Genomic DNA, 19,640 nt, shown 5'->3' with positions numbered 1-19,640 from the left:
AGTTTCTTTTTTCATAGCCCACTTATTACATGCACTGCAGCTAAAATAGGTCAGTCCAATAAATAAAAGAATAAAGAAGGATTTAGGAGAGGAGTGAATTGTTAGGAGCTGTGCGGAGAGAAGAGTCTTAATAAAAGACTTTGGATGATGACAATCCCTATTCGAGTAGACAAAATCCTGCTTCTTCCTTTTGATTTATTTATTTTATTTTTTATTGAATTTATTGGGGTGACTTTGGTTCACAAAACCATATAGGTTTCAAGTGCACAACTCAATAAAATGTTATCTGCACCCATCACCCCAAGCAAAGTCTCTTTTCATCCTCATTTTCCCTCCTTTGCCCACCTCCACCTACCCCTCACCCCCTTTTTACTCCGGCTGTCACCACACTGTTGTCTGTGTCTTTTTGTTATATCACACACACACACACATATGTATGTATGTTTAATTCCTTCACTTCTTTCTTTTTAAACCTAGTTTGTAACCATATACATGAGCCTTTCATACACAGGAGGCATTTGTGTTATCAAGTGAAGGTAGTAAGAAAAGCAGAGCACAGTGAGTTTGCTGAGACTGAAGGCAAGTCCAGGTCAGACCAGACCAGGCCAGAGAAGGCTGAGCAGTGCTGAGGAAGGAGCGAAAATGCTCATCTGTGACGTGGAAGACATCACAGATGATGGTCTCCCAGGGAGGAGGGACGACCCTCCTCAGCCCCTCCTCCCAGTTAATGGAGGGAAGCACCAGTGCTAAGGGCTGGACTGTGGTTTCTTGGCCATCAGTGCACATGTCTCCTGATAAATGTCTCTGGTTCTCTCATTCTCCAATGCTGGTGTGTTTTACTTGTTTTATGACCTAATTTGTGTTCTTGGATTTGGATCAGATGGGACACAGAGCTAAAAAAGATAAATTTTGGCTTTTCTTTTTAAAAAAAAAAATAAGGAGCTTTTAAGTCAATGTTCCTGAACATGGCCTGCCCTTGGGTCTTTCTGTATTTGGCATACGACTCTGTGTATGCATGGGGGAGAGGACCCACCAACGATGTGTTACGATCCATTCAAATACATTGTCTTCTAGAGAAAATGTCAAATGCCACTTTCTTGGCTCTCCTCATGTATATTACACCCTGGAGGAGTCAAACTGTAGAGCTCTGCAAGAGAAAAGGCATATGGGGAGAAAAGCCAGCAGAGGCTGCCCCGTAGGGAAGGGGGCCTGTTATTAAATAACCTTTTTTTCCGGATAACACACGATCAGTTTCTTCTTAGTTCACTGTTGTCTTTAGTGGGATTTGTTGTTAACACACCACCAGTGGCCAGTCTGTCTTCTTTTCCCTCCCCCTTTTCTTAGAAGACAAACAGGTGTTGGTTTGCTCAAATTAAGAAGCTCAGAATGAGGATTTAGGCCTGTGTTTTGTGCTGCCTCCCAGGGGTGTGAGCAATGTCATTCATAAGCGATGCTAGTATGAAACCAGTAAAATCATAAAGTGGCATTCATGATAGCAGCTGCTGGCTAGCTGGTGTTTCAGGGTGCCTGATGCTCCCTCACTCTATCTACTCCCTTATCAACCTTGTTGGCATACCCCCCTAACGTGCTTTTAAATTGAGAAAACCAACCTCTGTTTGTCTCCACATGGACAAAATATGTCACTTGCAGGCTCTGGGGAGTCTGTTAACCTGCCCATTGGAGTAGTGAGGATCCTAAGATGGCATACAATAAAAATTTGGTTTAACCAGCCTTTCATGTTAAATTGAGTAAGCTCCAGTTGTATGGAACCTAGATGGGACTCACTGGTTAGGTATTCTGATAATATTCTGATTCTTGATGCTCGAATAAGAAAGGCTAATAGAAGAGATGCTTTGGAGTTTCAGAGGGGTTTTGACACCCAAACTACATCATGTCAGGTACCGTCTCCTCTTTCCATGGTCCAGCCAGCCCTGGACAGTTACCCACGACAGTTGTGTGCATGCCTGTGACAAATGTTCTTGTCCTTTCTCTGCTCTTCATCTCGCACTGTACTTCTGTATCTCCTCCACAGACTTGCTTTCCTCAATCATCATCAGATGTTGAATATTTTCTTATTTGTCTGAGATTTAAGCTTTAATTCTAGACCATTTAGGTTCTTTTGAGTTCTAGCCAGCAGAAAACTGCTCCAACACTAACTTCATTGCTTAAAGATTACTGACTTGATGGAAATTTGGAAGCCTAAAGGGAACTGTGGAAAATGTTTTGACTTGTGTTTTTCCAACTATTTTATTCCTGCCAACTGAGGATCAGTGGGGAGGAAGATAAAAGAAAATCCCTGGTTAATTTAATCCCACTCAACTGATCTATCCCAGGATCTCATTAATTAATAAGTCATGTTACACAAGCTTATTGAGCAGTTACTATAGGCTAAGCAATTAGCTGGAAGTTAGGGATATAAAAATTGATAAGATATAGTCCCTGGTAGATCAATAGTCCTTGTTTGACAGTTTTTAATCTCCATGTTTAATAATCAGAGGATTCTGAGGTGGGCCGAGGACCAGAGTTTATGAGACTCTGGTTAGCAATGATTCAATTTCCTAGAACCTGAACTGATTTTCAAAATAGATTGAAACGGAGAATGTTAAATGCTTTTAATTCTGTGTCTAGTCCTGTCTGCAACATAGATCTTGAGCTCAGTTGGTGAAGGTTTTGGTAAACACAGAACATATGTTGACAATATCTCAATTTATATTAATAACCCCAAGTGAAACATCTGTTAGGGATAGGAATTGTCCATATTACCTCTCCTAGTGCCACAGATCTCTTCCTCTATATGTCCCTCATAAATCCCCTGTTGGGTTTCCAAAATTAGAAAAGGAAACAATGATGCTAACTCAAATGTCGAGGATCAAGGGTGGGATGAAGCTCTCATTTTCCTTAAGTGCCTCAACATTGACGAAGGCAGCAGATCTGAGCAGTTTATGCAGCTCTCTTTCAGGAGAAGAACCAGCTTTCTCCAATCAGCCTCGGCATTGGCTTCTTAATGTTCTTTCCTCTTGCCTATAATTAGAGTGTTGATTTAAGTCCTAACAAAGTACTTTAGAAGGTACAGGACACTCTGGACCTGCTGAGGGAAAATAGAAATCTCTGCTCTTCTAAACTAGTATCTCTTGGACTGGACATAGAGAACCCCAGGTCAAGATTGAGAACGTGCCCCAAGCAAAACATAGTCTACATTTTCAGATCTTGGAACAGCTCTTTGGTGAGGGCATCAGTGCAGCCCTATAACCTGTTCAGATAAAAATATAATAGTGGCAGTGTGTTCTTGAGGTACTGCATGTTGAAAGTTACTGTAGAACTCTATAACCGTGTAAGTACGTGTGATTAAACAAGAGAGTGAGAGCTGTGACGTTTGACAACCTAACAGTTAAGATTATGCCTTTTTTATGAATGAATGACCCAGAAAGCCAAGCCTGTGATTTGCAGAGTTGATATTTGCCCAGTACCCTTAAGTTTATCTCTGCTGTTGGTCGCGGATGGCATCTTTTCTGTTTGGCTGGTGTCCATTCTGATCAGTTAATGGGGACTTACTGGGCTTCACAAATTTTTATTATTATCATCCCAGCGATTTGTGATTTTCTGAAGATGTACTCTTGATTCCCACTTATTATGAGTAAATGGGCCCAACTGGACCACTCTAATCAGGTCTGAGGGGGCTCTTATATTTTTCAACTAGATTTCACAAAACAATGTTTTATTGATGTCCACAAAAATAAGGATTTTCAAAGTTTTGAGATATATTTACCAGGAATGTGAAGAATCTGCTAAACTGCAGTTCAAATCAGGCAAGCACAAGCTGTTTACATATTTTAAAACCTGAGTACACCATGGTTATTTTCAACGTTAGCCTCACCAAACTTAGGCTTATAAAGACTCAGTTGAACCTGGGATTTCAATAGCTATAGGGCTAGAACTGGAGATACCACAAAGAATAAGACAGGCATAGTCTCTGGTCTCATAGAGCTTACAGTCTGATTGAATCACATGACAGTGCTTAAATTGAAAACATTTCTATTTCAATGTAAGTATCCTGTGACTACCACTGCCGTTGCTACAATGGTTGCTGCTGATATTTTACTTCTTCCTCATGTTTGCCCTACCCCTTACTATTGTTCTCATGCTCTCAGACACACTTCAGTCTTTTCATATACTTGTCCGGATTTATCAAGCAATTGCTATGTTACAGGCATTATTTTAAGCATTTTATACGTATCATTTAATGTAATCTACCCAATAACACTGTCAAAGAGATTCTATTACTAAACCCATTTTGCAGACTAGTATACATAACACCATAGAACTTAAGTAACTTTTTCAAGGTTACAGCATTAATAATGTAAAGCCTCAATTCCAGTGCAAGCAGTCTTACTTCTGAGGGGGCGAAGATATAAATATTACTCAAATTGATTCAGTGTTAATTAAATAATTTTTAAATATTAAGGATCTGTGTATGCTACGTACTTTTCCTTGTTTAACTGCTAAGTCAGGGCAAAACATCATGGACTTTTCTGGTTAAAAGGGATCTTAGGGTACTCACAGAGGAACCAAAAATAGTTTCCTGAGCAACATCTCTGACTGACAATCATTCAGCTTGAAGCAAAGGGTGGGGTACATTATTCAAAGTTCTCCAGACAATGGAATATACATATGAGATCTATTTTAGGAATTGGCTTACCTGGTTATGGAGGCTTAGAAATCCCACACTCTGCTGTCTGTGAGCTAGCAAACCAGGAAAACTAGTGATGAAATTCAGCACGAAGTCTGAAGACCTGAGAATCCAGGGCCAATGATGTAAGATCCCATTTAAGTCTGAAAATGGGAGACCCAGAAGACTGATGTCCAAGGGCAGGAGAAGATGGATTTCTTAGTTCAGAGAGAGTGAATTGACACTGCCTCTACCTTTTTGTTCTATTCAAGCCCTGAAAGGGTCCAATGATGCCCACCTACCTTGGGGAGGGTTATCTTCTTTATTCAGTCTACTGAGACACTACCAGAGGTACACCCAGAAATGTTTTACCAGGTATCTGGACATCACTTAGCCTGTTTGACCTAGTCCACAAAATAAATCATCACAGAGTGCTTGTCATTTCGTGAGCCAACCAATTTTACTCAGAAATTTGACTTTGTAGACTTTTTTTTATTCCTGAGGCACTGAAATATTCCTTTTGGTAACTTTCATCCATTGGGCTACTTCTTTCTTCTACTGTGATGCAGAATAAGTCTAGTCTATTTTGATAGGCACTTTTTCATATTTGTAACTCTGAATTTTCTCTTTTATAGTCCATTTTTCAGAGATGCCATTGATGCCTGTGGCCAAATTTGTCCCACAGATGTGATTGACTTCACTTGCACAATATTGGCCTTCAAATAACTATTTTTTCTTTTTAATTAAAATAGAGTTAATATTTAAAAGTTGGGTGGTGGATCCCCATCTTCTCATGACAGTGCTACTCTCTAAGGTACTTTACGCACTTTCCTGCAGAGCTTCGAAGTCAGCCAAGCAGCCATTGCTCCATTAGGTGGTCTTCTCCCTTACTTGGGGCCCTCTCAACAATTCATCATCCTACTTACATTTTTATTTTCCTTAAGACAAAAGTTAATATTCTTGGACCCATTTTCCTATCAAAGGGTAGATGGAGAAAAAAGGACTGAGAAGTCTGCATTCGCAAGAAAAATAGGAGTGAGAATAATTCTATAAGGATTAAAAACTGTTCTTTATACCTGGCCTGTTTGGCTCACAGTTATTACTTGCTTGGACCCTGTAAGTCTTCTGTGTTCATAACCCAGAATTTAATTCTGTTTTCCTCATAACATATTTGCCAAACCTCTTACTATTGTTCTCACCCTCTCAAAAACATGTTAGTCTATTCATGTGCTTCTCCAGATATGTTTCAGCAAGAACTGAAGACATTGGGTTTTGACCTTCAATGCCAATGTGTGACTTAAACTTCTACATGTGTTTCCTCTGCTTTCCCCAAACATAATATTTTTTTCCATTTACTACATGTTAAATGTCAAGACAAAATTGTGGCATTCATCCAGGTAAATTTTCTTGGCGGCTCATAGAAGAGAGATAAGGAGACAAATCTTCAAATTGTGATATGGTAAGACCAGGTGAGGGTCGGGTCTTAAAACGCAAAATGCAGACATTCCCTGTTGGCTTTCTCAGCCAAGATGTCAGGATGTCATGAACCAGATGAGAATTTCCACAGAGCCTCTTCAGGCATTGTATTTTTTAGGGGGGAAAATGGTCCTTAATAATTATAACTGAGCAAGAGCTCATCTTTATAGCCCATTATATTGATAGAAAGAGCAACTAATGACCCCTCATTAAAATCTAAAGCCTCCAATTATTTTATTATTGTTATTTAATATCTATTAAGTTCAAGCTTTAATTTTACCCAGTTGGTCCGATGCATGTAAATGTCAGTTGGTCTAGAATGTAATTAAGGCCTTTTTTTAAACTGGTATCAAGAATATTTTTTTAAGTGTGGCATTTCCTCATTCCTCTCAACAGACACACACACACACAGGGCACATAATTCTCTCCTTTCCTTAGTATACATAATTTTATTTATTATTTCTATGACAAAAAATGGAGGGAACTTGCAAGAAGAAGCAAAAAGAAACATAATTTTATTCTAATCAACTGTTGAAATAGGATTCTTTTAGCTCTTTTTATACCTACAGTAGATAAAGAATATTAACTGTAACTATGATATTTTATTCAGAAGTAAGTCAAATTGTGTCCTCTTATTTCCTGAATTTTAATGTCAATTGATCAGTGACTAAATAACATATTTCAGTAAAAAATAACAAAGTGGGATCATCATGCCTTCAGTCTGAACAGGCTAAGCCCAGACTGCCCACAGCTCACTGTTACTCTTTGGTAGCATGGAAAGAGTCTGTCCCCTGAGACTTTAGTTTCAGAGGCAGGAGCTGAAATCCCATCCCCATAAACTAAGAAAAGGGTTTTGTGACATAATGATAGTAGGCCTCTAAAGCAAGGCATCCCTGAACCTTGAGTTGTGCACCCACCTTCTCATGGAACATTCAGACTCTTCATGTGATTTGTTCAATTTTCCACACAAATTTATGGAGTACCCACTATATATACTAGGCATTTGCTATAGAACAAGGAGAGAGCCCCTGCCATCTATCCTGATGAAGCTTCAGAACTAGAAATCTATGGGATGCTCATAGTCAAAGATTATATTAGAAATAGTCCTGGAACACCAATTCAAGAGAACCTATGTACCCCAATGTTCATAGCAGCACAATTTACAATAGCCAAGTGCTGGAAACAGCCTAAGTGCCCTTCAGTAAATGAGTGGATCAAAAAACTGTGGTACATTTACACAATGGAATACTATGCAGCAGAAAGAAAGAAGGAACTCCTACTCTTCACGACAGCATGGATGGAACTGGAGAACATTATGTTAAGTGAAATAAGCCAGGGGGTGAAAGATAAATACCATATGATTCACCCATTAGTGGAACCTAACCTACAAAACAAACAAGTGAGCAAAAGATAACCAGAGACATGGAAATAACAAACTGACAGTAACCAGAGGGGAGGGGGAAAGGAAGTAACGAGGGAAAGAAGAATAGTCACCAAGTAACATGAATAAAGGACACATGGGCAAAGACAATGGGGCAGATGGAGGATTGAATGTGGGAGGTGGTGGGTGGGTAGGGCGAGGGAGAGTAACGGGGGGGGGGAAATGGGGACAACTGAAGTTGAACAACAACAAAAGAAATAGCAACATTAAAGTCCTTGATATTCTGAACAAATATCAACAAATCAGAGTAAATTCTAGATGTTGCCCCATATCATTACTCATAGGCTTCATTATTTGCCTTGGTCTTCTCCTCTTATCGGGGACTATTTAAAAAAGTTCTAATCTACAGGGTGTGGCACAAATAACGCCCTTTTTTATTACAAAATCTTTTATTACAAAATCATAAGCATGTAATTCCATAACATAACAATATCACACTCAAGAACACTATATGACATTTTAGGTGAAATGTTCAAATTAAAACTATAAATTATGACACCCATGTTATTACCCTACCAACCACACTCAAGCAGGCCTTACTTCTGCTGGACCCTGTATTTTCTTGATAAGATATCCCAAATCTTGAGATAATAAAGAAAAATGCAACCTTAATTATGTGCAATGCTGTTCCCTCCTTTTCTTTTCCACACAGCTACTCTGGGCCCTGTTCTCTTCCTGACAAAGCCTGCCCATCTATCTCAAAGGGCCGCTTTAAGCTGTCACTGACAGATTTCACAGTATTCCTGTGGAATGCATTACAATTATAACCCAGTTAATCAAATGAGCTCAAGATCTCTCAACAGGTTTTCTTCAATAGTAAAGCCAATATTAGGATTAAAGAAATACACACACACATAGAATCTTCTTTCCAGAATCTCCCTCGAAACATCTGTTTGTTACTTGCTCTATCACTCTCTCCCTTCTGCTCTCGTGATTTCCTCATTAATAAAATGTGGATTGAGATATTAAGGAAAAAACTCTACAAGACCTAAGTTGGAGGGCAGAAGGGGGATGGAAGGTTGTAGTTTTCCCCATCATTGTCAATGATCCCTGGGAAAGTTATCAACAACCTGATGATGGGGACACATATGGTTAAAAGTAAAAAAATTGAAATTAAGGACAATCTGACAGTACCAGAGGAGAGGTAGGAGGGGATAATGGGGGGCAAGAGGGGAAGGGTTTGCAGGAACAACTATAAAGGACACATGGACAAAACCAAGGGAGGTGTGGAAGCAGGGGAAGAACGTGGGAATGGCTGGGGTTGGGGGAGGAAATGGTGGGGGGTGGGTAAATGCAGACAACTATACTTGAACAACAATAAAATAATTTTTTTAAATAAAAGACCCTCAGTATTTTCTTTAGACCCACATTTTGAATATTACTCTCCTTTTGGGGGGGAGATCATGTTTTGTCTATGTGGCAATGAATTGAAGTAACATAGAATTATGGTAGCACAAAATATTATTAATAAAGTTACTTTAATAATAATAATAGATAACAATAATTTATTATAATAGGAATACAACTTTTAAAAGAATTTTAATTTATTAGTTTAAATAATTCACAAGATGTTAAAAATAATATTGCACTATATTTAAGATAATAGCAAGCTAGAATAACAAGAAGAAACCCATGATAAACTAAATAGCAAAGCGTTTTAAGTGCTGCTAAATACTGTATCTTTTACACATATTTTTTTAAACAACTTTAGAAAGGCATACATTACATATCATAGTTCAAGTATAGAATTAAATTAACCAAGTTGTGTAATCATCACCATGAATCAATTTTAGAACTTTTTCATCACCCCGATTGGACCTGTTGTACCTATTTTCTGTTAATCTCCATTTCTACACCCTGTCCCAGGCAACCATAATGTATTTTTTATATTTATATATTTCTTTTTCTGGACATTTGATATAAATACAATTATATAATGTGTGGCCTCTAATGTTAACTTAGTATTGAATATAATGCTTTTGAGGTTTGTTCCTGCCAGAACATGTACAAGTAGTTTATTCCTTTTTGGGATGGGGTACTATTCCCTTGTGTCAGTATTCCACACTTGATCTACCCATTCATCAGTTGATGGACATTTTGGTTGTTTCCAATTTTTGACTATTGTGAATAATGATGCTCTTAAGATAGTGAGTAATGTGAAAGTTTGGGTAGATGTATATTTTCATTTCTCTTAGTTAGATGCTTAGGGGTGGAACATCCTATGTGAGAGTAAATTACACTGGAGACTGGGGGCAGGAAAGTCTGAATTCGGGCAGATCTAAGTTTAGCTATACACTTGCATTATACTGCATATCTCTCTATAAGCCTTAATTTTTTCATATGTAAAATAAAGATAGAATTTCTGTCATTTTGGGTTTCCATGAGATGCAAATAAAATATAAGTTAAATTCCCAGTCTAGAGTCAGGCACATAGAAGCTACTTCGTAACTATTATTAACAAAACATTATAATCAGGAAGGAAACATTTAAGATTATAATTTTTGTAACATTATCAGAATTCAAAGTAACCATGTTTCAGGCCAGGCTTAACTGTTCAGTCACGGTGGACACAAACAGATCTTCATTTGTTTGAGATTTCAGTTTCCTAATCTGTATAGTGCATTTTTCAGGACTGTTTGAAGGATCATATAGATGAAGGAAATTATCATAGATATGGTTGACTTTAGATGCTTATCAAATGGTAGCCCTGAAATTACTTTGGAGAGCTTTCTTTTATACATGTTTTTGACTTGATTCTTCAATTGGATAAGCCATTTTTAGAAGCCCAGACAGAAAGGTGGCCATTTATACAGTCCTCCTTCCATAGGTTAGGAAAACAGAACTTCAGAATAGAGCATCATAATTAAAATGACAACTAATATTTATTGAGCATTCACTATTATGTGACCATTTAATATGAACATTTTATACAGCTATCACATGGAATCTTCCCAATAATCCTATTAGTAGAAACCCATATTGGTTGAGTCTCCTTTTTACAGGTAAAGAAACTTTGGTTCATAGAGATTGAGTAAGAAAGAGGCAGAACATAGATCGGACTGTCTGCTTCCAAGACCATAATCTTAACCATTCGGCTCTGATGCCCCATGTTCTACAACAGGAACAAACTCAACCCGCTTGACTACCAGTCCACTTGGTCTCTAAAGCATATGTGGTCTGTTCAATGTGACTTTTGAAAACAGATTGACTCTAACACCTGCTCCCCATCTTACTATCTTGCCGACTCAGCAGAGTTGGTGGGAAACACAACTTCAGTTAATTTTCTGTGGTTCTTTCGTGTCTTTGAATGTGTCAGAATCCTGGAGCCCATGCAATCCAAGAATTTAAAAAATTGTGGAAGAGTCCTTTAACCTTTTGCTTTCAGTCCGTCGTGATCACTGCTACATGCATCATGCCTGTGCGAGTCAAAGGCTAGCAAATTCTTTGCTAATGGCATCTACTACCTCTGCTCTTCTCACACCCTCTCTCTGAAGACTTCTTCATGGCTTCCAGGCCTCTGCAGCTAGTGTTCCCGTTCCATCCTCAATATTCACACCTTGAGAATGTTGGAATTTCTATGGTAGGGCTACTAGTCTTTCTCTCCTTCTCTTTTCAAACAGAATCTCAGAGGGTTTAAATTTTGCAAAGACCTCTCAACTCTTCCCTGAGGAAAGGAAAGCTAAAACCACCGAACACTAGAACCTGGGCTGCTGTCTTTCAAAAGTGTTGGACAAAAGATTCCCAATACTTCGTAGTACAGCTATAAGGCACAGTTAATTTTCAGTGTGGTTATTCCACCACATTAAACTTTTAAGAAATCACTGTGCTACAGGTATGTCAGATATTTGAAAAAGTAGATCAGAGAATGAGCTGACATTCTGCTGCTATTTCACAAACTCTGAAAGGGGCCTAGCATTTCAATAAATCTTTGATTCCTACGGTATAAAATGGTGACGTTGTAACGGGAATTGTGTGTGTGTGAAGCACTGCTAGTCCCTGGAGTAACTATTAGGAATAGTTGCTGGCACAAGCGTTAAGTCTAAGCAATACAATTTGTAAAAACTTTTTTCTTCTTATTTTCCCATTTTCCTTTTCCTAGGTGTATTTCTTTGTTTTTCCAATTATATTTAGCAACACAATTAAAAAGTGGCAAAATAGGTGCCAAAGTTGCTAATTATATAATTATAAGAGTAAAAAGCAGCTTTATAAAGGGTGGTAAAAAAAAAAAAAACTCACTTGTTCCAATTAGAAAATAATAACAGCACTGCATCCAGCCTCTGCACGTGTTTCTGGCCTCCAGCCCCTTTGGAGGGCATCACCGCCAGTCGGTGTTTTCAGGGCAGGGCAGAGAGGTCGTGGGGCTCAGTGTGAAAGGCTGATGTGCTTGCTTCACCTAAGAACTTGAGTGAGTGTCAGGAGGCAGGAGGTAGGCTATCCTGGGGAAGGGATTCCATGGTTTCAAACAAAAGTTCCAAAACCCTTTTGGAGACCATTTCTTTTGATCCTGATAACCTGTATAACTCTATAAATTGTATGTGGAATTCAGCCAATTCTAGAGAGAAATCTGCTCAGTGCCACTTTCATCACAAATGTGTCTCTTTATCTGAAAGAGTTTTAAATAGGTATTTTAACAGCATTTTAGGAAGTATAGGGCTGAAAAGGTGATATCCTTCCCCAAAAGGTTATCTCCCCTCAGCACAGAAGAATTGGTTAAAATTGCAAGAGGTAGATTTAACAGGTTTATTTAGCCCTCATTAAAGGTCAGGAAATATTGCCTGCCTGCCTTGGTCCTTCTTTCTCTCCCCTTTCTCCCCTCCCCACCCCCATACTCTGGTTCATTTAAATGTCTTTAAAAAAAATAAGAATGCTCTAAATTAAGTATCACACACAGGGAAATATTTGTAACACGTGAGTAAGGCTCAAAATCTAAAAATACTACAAACACCTTGTACCTACCACACAGATGAATGCATAGAACACATTTTTAAAGCTCCTCTCTACCTCTCCTGTTTTCTTGGAGTTATTCACTACCCTAAATTTTATGTTCTATAATTCTTGTTTGTCTTCATTGGCCTGCCACACTTATTTCCTCCTAAGCAATATAATATAATAATTGTATTTTGTTTTTAGATCTATTAATCCATACTATATATGTGATTTTTTAATCTAACATTATGTTTCTGAAGCTCATCCATGATAATGTCTGTAGATAAAATTTTTGTATGTTCACTATATATATACACACATGCACATACATACATGAAGTCTTCCCAGAAAGTATCCTGCTATGTACTATGAAAAATTGAGACATTTCTTGAAGAAGATACAAGATATAGGAAACATTGTACATGGAACAATGATGCCTTAGTCCTTTCATAGTAGGCACCTTGGGACCTCACACAATTCTCCCAGAGTCTCTTCCACTTTTCAAAACATTCTGCAAAATCCATTGTTGGAATCACTATCAGCTGTCCCATCAGATTTACCTGAATCTTATCAACAGTCTGAAATCTCTTCCCTTTCAAAGGTGATTTTAGCTTCTGGAAATGCCAGAAGTCACAGAGCACCAAATCTGGGCTGTAGGGGGGCTGAGTCACCTGGGTGATTTGATGTTTCACCAAAAAACTCTGCATGAGATGTGATGCATGAGCACATTGTGGTGATGAAGCTGCCAATCACCAGTTGCCCATAACTGCAGCCATTCTCATCACATTGATCTCTCAACCAACAAAGAACATTGAATAGTACCGCTTATTAATTGTTTGGCCTGGAGGGGACAGCATGAGGGACAAACCTTTCCAATCAAAAAACACAGTTAACACAGTCTTGATCTTTCTGTGACTTTGCTGTGTCTTCTTCAGGTGTGGAGAACCAGGCAACTTCCATTGGGACGATTGGGCCTTCGCTTCCAGATCATAGCTGTAGATCCGTGATTTAGCTCCAGTTATGACCTCCTTGAGGAAATCTGGTTCACTGTTAATGGTTTGAATCAAGTCATTAGCAACTGCAGCACAATGTTCCTTCTGCTCTGGTACCAGAAGCCATGGAACACATTTTGCCATGACATGCTTCTTGCCAAGATTCTATGTCAAAATCTCGGACACAGTAGTTTTTGGAATCCCCAGATCAGCTTCTAGTTCTGGGGATTCATTGATTGCAGCCCGTACACGTTCAACATTCTCAGATATTCTGCTTATTGCAGGCCTTCCAGAACATGGATTACTTTCAATAGATTCTCAATCATCTTTGAAGCATTTGTGCCACACTTTTATTTTCACTGCACTCATTTCATCATCCCTGAAAGCCTTCTGAATCATCTGAATAGTTTCCACAGAGGAATGTTCAAACTTAATGCAAATTTTTTTGCAAATTTGTTGCTCTACTCAGCCATTTTGAATGCAACAGCCACACAGTACCCATGCTCATTCAAGGACATCTACCACACCCACTGACCAGTACAGTGAAGTCCTCATTGTTCATGTATGTGAAGTCCAGTTCACTCCTCTTGACTGCCAGGTTACACTGATGTCACACAAACCATTCTCATTATATTAACAATGGCTGGATTTTTCCAGACAATATATACACATATATATTTACACACACGCACTATATGTTTCATAGTATACATATAGTGTTCCATTGGGTAAGTATATTGTAATTTTTCATCCATTTGTCAATGGAAATTACGGGTTTTGTCTAGTGTTTTTGTTTGATTGGTTGTTTTGTTGTTGTTTTCTAATGCAAACAAGTGGCTGTGGTTATTCTTGAGCGTGTATCCTATTTAATTTGCAAAAGTGTTTAGCGCAACAGTTCTCAAACTTTCTGGTGTCACAACCCTTTTTCACTCTTGAAAATTATTGGGGACTCCTAATAGTGTTTGTTTATGTGGATTATACATGTATAAAGTTTTATAGTATCAGAAATTAATCTTCAAAAAAATTTGAAAATTAAAACAAATTATTGATTTGCTTAAAAATAATAACAATAATCCAATTACATGTTAACATCAATAACATTATTTCAAACATAACTATTTTTGAAACCAAAAATAAGTTAATAAAAATAATTACATTATCTTTAATTTTTTTAATTTTTAAAGTCTGGCTTATAAAAAAGAAACAAATTCTTATTTCTGCACTGCACTGAGTCTGTTGGGTTTGTTGTTTTATTGAAGTATTTGAAAAACGTCTGGTCTGGCACAAATATGAAGCTGGGAATGAGAGGACCTAATGGACAACATGAAGACATTCTCAGATCACACCTTCAGAACCACTACCTAAGCACTGAATTGCTTCCAATGATAAGGTCAATTGCTTTTAAAAATGGTTGTATATGGGGTGGAGGGATGGGGAGAAAATGCAGACAATTGTAACTGAATAAAAATAAATAAATAAATAAATAAGTGAATAAATTAAAATGTTTGTATAAATTTATACTCCTACCAAAAACGTATACCAGTTCTTATTTCCCATGCTCTTTTAGACATTGAATATTGTGGAACTTTTATATCATGTGAAACCTATTAGATAGAAAATGGTATCATGTGTCTTTAATTTTCACTTATCTGCTGACTAATATGGGTGAATATCGTGGGGCTATGTGTGTTTCCTCTTATATGTGCTAGTCAAATCTTTTGACAATTTTAATGTTTTCATGTGTCTTTTTAATTAATTTGTTGTTTTTATATTCTGGATATCATTCCTTTGACACCTACACATAGTAAATATCTCCTCCTGTTTTGTGCCTTGCTTTTTTCCTTTATTGTTGTTTTATTACAGATGTCCCAATTTTCCCCCATTGCTCTCCCCCACCCCACTCACTATCCCCGACTCCCACAGTCAGTCCCCACCCTGTTGTCCTTGTCCATGGGTCATGTATACCTGCTCGCTGATTAGATGTGCCTTGCTCTTTTATTCTCTTTATGCTAATCTTTGATGAAGGGTTATAAATTTTAATGAAGAGAAATTTATCAAATTTTACCTTTAAGATCTTGTGAGGGTCCAGTTTAAGAAAGGCTTTCTTATATCAAACTCATAAAAATGTTCTCCTAAATTTCTTCCCAAAGCTTGTGTGTTTTGCTTTCCATACCTAAGCCATTAAGACCTCCTAGAATTGTGTATGTTGTGAGGTGGATTTTTGCATATCTAACAACATTAGTACCATACTAAATTGTTAAATTCCCCGTGCTTTTCTCATTAGACTGCTTGGGTCTGTATCTGGGCTCTCTATTGGATGCATTGATTTATTTATCTATCTTTGACCAATAGTATAATAGCTAGTTTAGTTCTAATAAGTATCGATATACAATTATGTTTCTCTAGCAATATCTTGGACTGCTTTCATTCTCTTATTTTCCCTTATAAATTTCAAAATCATCATACTTATTCTCTACATATGGGAAAAGAAATCTTGGAAATTTGGTTCACATTGCACTGAATCTATGGATTAAACTGGGGAGATTGACTTATTTATGAAACTGAGTTTCCCTATCCTCGAATATAGTACACCTCTAAATTTGTGTCTTCATTAATATCTTTGAATAAATATAAAATTTTATTCCATAAAGTTTACCTACCTTTTGTTAACTTACTCCCTGACCACTTATCTTGTGCTTATCTATATTTAGTAAAATATAAACAATGACCTTTAAAATTTTATGTTTAATTATCACTGCTATAGAGAAAGGCAATAGCTCTTTTTATATCTAGCACTTCCATAAACCCTCTTATTAATTCTCATAATTTGACAGTAGTTTGGGAGGAATTTTCTTTGTAGATCTTTGTGTGTAGTTATGTTTTCATTTTCTTTCTTCTTTTCCAATCCTTGACTTTATTATCATTATTATTATTGGTCTCTGCACTGATGGCAGCTCAACTCTAATGATGATAGAAATGTTGATGGCTGGCATCTTGTCAGGTTCCTGATTTTAATGAAATAGTTTTAAACTTTACCATTAAGTATTATGATTTTAATAAGATTTTTTAAGAGATACCCTCTATCTGTTTTATAACTAAGAACATTTTCCATGAATAAGATTTTAATATTGTCAAATGTGCTGTATCCATTATAATTTTATGAATGTTTCCCTTTAAACTGCTAAATATGTTAAAGTATGTGTTAATGGAATATTAATGTTGAGTCACACTTTCATTTCTGTGATAAGCCTACCATAAAGTTGATATATTTTCTTTTTTATACATGGTGGGATTCCATCTGTTACTTTTGTTTTGGTTTTTTTTCGCATCTACACTCACGTGTGAAATTGGCTTGAGATTCACTTTTCTCATGCAATCTTTTTCTGGTGTTGGTTTTTAGCTTATTCTAAAAAATCTCATAAAATGACTTGGGGCACATTCTTTCCTCTTCTATACAGACTTGTGTGTGCGTGTAGAAATTATATGTTCCTTGAATGTTTAGTATGACTATTTTGTAAAACAACCAGGTTTTACATTTTCTTGGTCAGGAATTTTTAAACTTTGCTTTAATTTCTTTAATGGTTGAAAAACTACATGTGTTATCTTTTTTAAAATAAACTTATATTTGGTTGAATTTTTGTAGGACTCTAACCCTTTCACGGATGTTTTCAAGTTTGCTGTAGAAAGTGCTTCATGTCACTTTTTTACTCTTTTAAATTTCTGTAGATTTAGTTGTAATGACCCCTTTTACTTCCAAATATTGAGGTTTGACAATCACTGGTCAATCTTTTCTGAGTTTTATAAACTTTATTAATCTTTCTGAACAAGAAATGTTATATTTTGTTGATTTTCTCTACTCTGTTTTCTATTTCATTAGTTTCTATTAGTTTCTGCTTTTATCTGTTTACTTTATTCCATTTTCTGAAATTTCATTCTGTGCTTTTTTCTAACTCAGATGTGTAGCTCATTAATTTTGAAATTTTCTGTTTTTCTAATGTCAGCACTTAAGGCTATAATTTTTCCTCTAAGGACCACTTTTGCTATATTTCTCAAGTTTTGATATCTATTACATTTCATAATTTTTTATTGTTCTGTACTAAGTATTTTATAATTTTTATTTTGACTCATTACATTATCCATTACATATTTAGTATTTTAAATTTTGTTGAGGTCTAATGTGTGGTCAATTTTCAAATTCAATTGTCAGATGCTATGTTTTATACAAGTCTTTTTGATAAAGTTTATTATGTGTGATTTTCAAATCTATATTTTTATTCATTTTTGTCTGCTCAGTCTAGCAATAGCTGAAAGAGTTTTGTTTAAATACACCCCAATGAAAGAATATTTATCAGTTTCTTAATCTACTTCTTTCAATTTCTGCTTTATATATTTTTAGACTGCGTTTATAGAGATAAACACATTTAGAAGTTTGTATCTTCCAGATATAGTAAACCTTCTTGAATAACATAATGATGATTTTAGTCTCATTATGCTTTTTATATTCAAGTATGTGTATATTTTGAATTATTTGAATTATTTCATTAAAATACACTAACCCTTTTTGATTAGAATTGATTCTATTTTATCCTTTTATTTTAAACACTTTTAGTCTTATATGTTAGCTATTTTTGTTGTAAATAACGTATGCATAGATTTTTTTTTAAACTCCAACATCTAATATTTGTCTTTTATTCCCCAAATTTTTCTTTTTTTAAGATTTGATTTATTTTGCAGAGAGAGGGGGAAAGTGGGAGAAGGAGAAGGAGAGAAACATTGATTGGTTGCCTCTCACACACACCATAATCCAGGACTAGCCCTCAACCCAGGCATGTGCCCTGACCAGAAATTGAACCAGAGACCTTTTGCTTTGTGTGACAACGCCCAACCAACTGAGCCACACCAGTCAGGGCCCAATATTTGTCTTCTAACTGGAGTGTTTAGTTAATTTCAATATATTGTGGCTACTAGTATATTCAGGTTAGTTTCTCACTTTTATTTTGTACATTTTGTCCAGTATTATATTTGATAGAACTTTATTTGGAATAATGCTTTGAGATGTAGTTTCTTGTGGTTTTCCTTTATAGAGGATATTTATTACCTACAGTTTGGAACTTATACATCATGATATCTCAAAATATTTTGTGATTTGCCTTTTTTTGTCAAGGCATGTAGGGTGAATATATATGGGCTACAAACTTGCATAAGGGCTGGTTTGTGAATTAACAGAAGAAAATGATCTATCTACCCAGATATAAGGTGTTTTTTTGGGGGGGTGTTGTTTGTTTGTTCTTCTGTTCTCCTGTGAAACAAGTTTTAGGTGAGGACATTCTTGGTCTTGACGTTACGTGATGTTGTGCTACCAGAGTCCCCAAGTTAGGTGGTCTCTAACCTTTGCCTTTTGTTGTTGCCCCTCCAATTCATCAAGACTAAATTTCAGATGCCCAAAGAACAGCATTGCCTCTCAATTATTTTGGTGTTGGTTGTTTTTGTTTAGGACTTCAAAGCCCTTACTACTCTGGATTCCTGCTCCCATTCATGTTTGGTCCCCCAAGGAACTCCTCTACCTTTTTTCTGACTCAGTTAAACATTTAAAAATTTTAGGATATATTCATATATAATTTTTATAATAGGATGATTGTTTAAGACCTAGTTTCTCACATTGTTAATTCTGAAATTTGTTTCTTATTCTTTTACTAAGCATTTATGTTATATTTGAATATTGAAGAAAATACAATGTTCATTAAATCATAATTCTAATTCATGATAGAACTACCCAAAAAGGGTGGTAGATGTGGGAGTATCCATGGGTTACGAGATTAAAGATAATCTGATGTAAATGTATTAATCTGCACACACACAGTGTTAGAAGGGAGAAACACAGGGAAATGAAGGTGGAAGACAGATATTCACCCCTGCATCCATTAGGTCAGCAGACAGGCATTCTGTACTTGCTCTAGGTCATAAATCAGGCTGGGTACTGAGGGCATAGCTAGGCACAAAACAGGATGCTTGCCCTCACAGAGGTTAGCGTCTGTTTGAAAGTAGGCTAAGGTGCACACAACAAGCTGAAGGGGTCTGAATGGAGAAAAGCCAACACGTGACCAAGGGCTGGTAAGAGCTAACAGAAGAGTGATCGGCT

General features: G+C 36.6%; 1 pseudogene; it reads right to left on the bottom strand.

The window, feature by feature from the left end:
• The window catches only part of LOC112309146 (protein FAM162A pseudogene), a 71,608-nt pseudogene extending 57,963 nt beyond the window's left edge, over nt 1-13,645 (bottom strand).
• Nucleotides 13,646-19,640: the final 5,995 nt, after the last annotated feature.

Source organism: Desmodus rotundus, chromosome 3 (assembly GCF_022682495.2).
Source record: "Desmodus rotundus isolate HL8 chromosome 3, HLdesRot8A.1, whole genome shotgun sequence".
Lineage (NCBI taxonomy): Eukaryota > Metazoa > Chordata > Mammalia > Chiroptera > Phyllostomidae > Desmodus > Desmodus rotundus.
This window is presented reverse-complemented; position numbering and strand designations above follow the sequence as displayed.